The sequence below is a fragment of the Pimephales promelas genome, chromosome 3 (genome assembly GCF_988280905.1).
Source record: "Pimephales promelas chromosome 3, fPimPro1.hap1.1, whole genome shotgun sequence".
Classification (NCBI taxonomy): domain Eukaryota; kingdom Metazoa; phylum Chordata; class Actinopteri; order Cypriniformes; family Leuciscidae; genus Pimephales; species Pimephales promelas.
The window spans coordinates 46,094,137-46,096,636 of NC_142771.1; the positions used below are offsets into that span (position 1 = coordinate 46,094,137).

The 2,500-nt window shown below is 46.8% G+C and overlaps 12 non-coding genes and 1 pseudogene across 12 annotated transcripts in view; all 13 read left to right on the plus strand.

The window, feature by feature from the left end:
* Window positions 1-41: 41 nt before the first annotated feature.
* Window positions 42-160, plus strand: LOC148988875 (5S ribosomal RNA). The gene has a single exon (XR_016162311.1). It is a non-coding gene; the product is annotated as a 5S ribosomal RNA (ribosomal RNA).
* A 63-nt stretch (window positions 161-223) lies between these two features.
* LOC148988876 (5S ribosomal RNA) lies at window positions 224-342 on the plus strand. The gene has a single exon (XR_016155898.1). It is a non-coding gene; the product is annotated as a 5S ribosomal RNA (ribosomal RNA).
* A 172-nt stretch (window positions 343-514) lies between these two features.
* On the plus strand, window positions 515-633 carry LOC148988877 (5S ribosomal RNA). Its single transcript, XR_016155899.1, has one exon. It is a non-coding gene; the product is annotated as a 5S ribosomal RNA (ribosomal RNA).
* A 63-nt stretch (window positions 634-696) lies between these two features.
* On the plus strand, window positions 697-815 carry LOC148988878 (5S ribosomal RNA). Its single transcript, XR_016155900.1, has one exon. It is a non-coding gene; the product is annotated as a 5S ribosomal RNA (ribosomal RNA).
* A 63-nt stretch (window positions 816-878) lies between these two features.
* LOC148988879 (5S ribosomal RNA) lies at window positions 879-997 on the plus strand. Its single transcript, XR_016162990.1, has one exon. It is a non-coding gene; the product is annotated as a 5S ribosomal RNA (ribosomal RNA).
* A 63-nt stretch (window positions 998-1,060) lies between these two features.
* Window positions 1,061-1,179, plus strand: LOC148988880 (5S ribosomal RNA). Its single transcript, XR_016155901.1, has one exon. It is a non-coding gene; the product is annotated as a 5S ribosomal RNA (ribosomal RNA).
* A 170-nt stretch (window positions 1,180-1,349) lies between these two features.
* Window positions 1,350-1,468, plus strand: LOC148988881 (5S ribosomal RNA). The gene has a single exon (XR_016162038.1). It is a non-coding gene; the product is annotated as a 5S ribosomal RNA (ribosomal RNA).
* Window positions 1,469-1,531: 63 nt separating this feature from the next.
* On the plus strand, window positions 1,532-1,650 carry LOC148988882 (5S ribosomal RNA). The gene has a single exon (XR_016155902.1). It is a non-coding gene; the product is annotated as a 5S ribosomal RNA (ribosomal RNA).
* A 63-nt stretch (window positions 1,651-1,713) lies between these two features.
* LOC148988883 (5S ribosomal RNA) lies at window positions 1,714-1,833 on the plus strand (annotated as a pseudogene).
* A 63-nt stretch (window positions 1,834-1,896) lies between these two features.
* On the plus strand, window positions 1,897-2,015 carry LOC148988884 (5S ribosomal RNA). The gene has a single exon (XR_016155904.1). It is a non-coding gene; the product is annotated as a 5S ribosomal RNA (ribosomal RNA).
* Window positions 2,016-2,078: 63 nt separating this feature from the next.
* Window positions 2,079-2,197, plus strand: LOC148988885 (5S ribosomal RNA). Its single transcript, XR_016155905.1, has one exon. It is a non-coding gene; the product is annotated as a 5S ribosomal RNA (ribosomal RNA).
* A 63-nt stretch (window positions 2,198-2,260) lies between these two features.
* Window positions 2,261-2,379, plus strand: LOC148988886 (5S ribosomal RNA). Its single transcript, XR_016155906.1, has one exon. It is a non-coding gene; the product is annotated as a 5S ribosomal RNA (ribosomal RNA).
* Window positions 2,380-2,442: 63 nt separating this feature from the next.
* LOC148988887 (5S ribosomal RNA) overlaps window positions 2,443-2,500 on the plus strand; it is a 119-nt gene continuing 61 nt past the window's right edge. The window contains exon 1 of the ribosomal RNA XR_016155907.1: window positions 2,443-2,500. This exon is cut by the window's right edge and continues 61 nt beyond it. This is a non-coding gene — a ribosomal RNA (5S ribosomal RNA).

A 2,500-nucleotide genomic window follows, 5' to 3' on the forward strand; every position in this document is an offset into this window, starting at 1 on the left:
GTTCTAACCATTCAAATAGCCCAATTTTGGCAGCAGATTTCGCTTACGGCCATACCACCTTGAGAACGCCCGAACTCGTCTGATCTCGGAAGCTAAGCAGGGTCGGGCCTGGTTAGTACTTGGATGGGAGACCGCCTGGGAATAGCAGGTGCTGTAAGCTTTATATAGTTTACTACCCTAATGTTTCAACTATTCAAATAGCCCAATTTTGGCAGCAGATTTCGCTTACGGCCATACCACCTTGAGAACGCCCGAACTCGTCTGATCTCGGAAGCTAAGCAGGGTCGGGCCTGGTTAGTACTTGGATGGGAGACCGCCTGGGAATACCAGGTGCTGTAAGCTTTATTGTTTAAAAAAAAAAAAAAAAAAAAAAGAGTCAATGAAATGTTTAAAAAATCCTAAATTGTCTTTTTTCCCCTCAAAATTCCTGAAATAGTCTCTCAGTTTCTTCAGAAAGCCTGAAAGAGTCTCTTTTTTTTCTTCTTCAAATAGCCCAATTTTACCTGCAGATTTCGCTTACGGCCATACCACCTTGAGAACGCCCGAACTCGTCTGATCTCGGAAGCTAAGCAGGGTCGGGCCTGGTTAGTACTTGGATGGGAGACCGCCTGGGAATACCAGGTGCTGTAAGCTTTATGTAGTTTACTACCCTAATGTTCTAACCATTCAAATAGCCCAATTTTGGCAGCAGATTTCGCTTACGGCCATACCACCTTGAGAACGCCCGAACTCGTCTGATCTCGGAAGCTAAGCAGGGTCGGGCCTGGTTAGTACTTGGATGGGAGACCGCCTGGGAATACCAGGTGCTGTAAGCTTTATGTAGTTTACTACCCTAATGTTCTAACCATTCAAATAGCCCAATTTTGGCAGGAGATTTCGCTTACGACCATACCACCTTGAGAACGCCCGAACTCGTCTGATCTCGGAAGCTAAGCAGGGTCGGGCCTGGTTAGTACTTGGATGGGAGACCGCCTGGGAATACCAGGTGCTGTAAGCTTTATGTAGTTTACTACCCTAATGTTCTAACCATTCAAATAGCCCAATTTTGGCAGCAGATTTCGCTTACGGCCATACCACCTTGAGAACGCCCGAACTCGTCTGATCTCGGAAGCTAAGCAGGGTCGGGCCTGGTTAGTACTTGGATGGGAGACCGCCTGGGAATACCAGGTGCTGTAAGCTTTATTGTTTAAAAAAAAAAAAAAAAAAAAGAGTCAATGAAATGTTTCAAAAATCCTAAATTGTCTTTTTTCCCCTCAAAATTCCTGAAATAGTCTCTCAGTTTCTTCAGAAAGCCTGAAAGAGTCTCTTTTTTTTCTTCTTCAAATAGCCCAATTTTGGCTGCAGATTTCGCTTACGGCCATACCACCTTGAGAACGCCCGAACTCGTCTGATCTCGGATGCTAAGCAGGGTCGGGCCTGGTTAGTACTTGGATGGGAGACCGCCTGGGAATACCAGGTGCTGTAAGCTTTATGTAGTTTACTACCCTAATGTTCTAACCATTCAAATAGCCCAATTTTGGCAGCAGATTTCGCTTACGGCCATACCACCTTGAGAACGCCCGAACTCGTCTGATCTCGGAAGCTAAGCAGGGTCGGGCCTGGTTAGTACTTGGATGGGAGACCGCCTGGGAATACCAGGTGCTGTAAGCTTTATGTAGTTTACTACCCTAATGTTCTAACCATTCAAATAGCCCAATTTTGGCAGGAGATTTCGCTTACGACCATACCACCTTGAGAACGCCCGAACTCGTCTGATCTCGGAAGCTAAGCAGGGTCAGGGCCTGGTTAGTACTTGGATGGGAGACCGCCTGGGAATACCAGGTGCTGTAAGCTTTATGTAGTTTACTACCCTAATGTTCTAACCATTCAAATAGCCCAATTTTGGCAGCAGATTTCGCTTACGGCCATACCACCTTGAGAACGCCCGAACTCGTCTGATCTCGGAAGCTAAGCAGGGTCGGGCCTGGTTAGTACTTGGATGGGAGACCGCCTGGGAATACCAGGTGCTGTAAGCTTTATATAGTTTACTACCCTAATGTTCTAACCATTCAAATAGCCCAATTTTGGCAGCAGATTTCGCTTACGGCCATACCACCTTGAGAACGCCCGAACTCGTCTGATCTCGGAAGCTAAGCAGGGTCGGGCCTGGTTAGTACTTGGATGGGAGACCGCCTGGGAATACCAGGTGCTGTAAGCTTTATATAGTTTACTACCCTAATGTTTTAACTATTCAAATAGCCCAATTTTGGCAGCAGATTTCGCTTACGGCCATACCACCTTGAGAACGCCCGAACTCGTCTGATCTCGGAAGCTAAGCAGGGTCGGGCCTGGTTAGTACTTGGATGGGAGACCGCCTGGGAATACCAGGTGCTGTAAGCTTTATATAGTTTACTACCCTAATGTTCTAACCATTCAAATAGCCCAATTTTGGCAGCAGATTTCGCTTACGGCCATACCACCTTGAGAACGCCCGAACTCGTCTGATCTCGGAAGCTAAGCA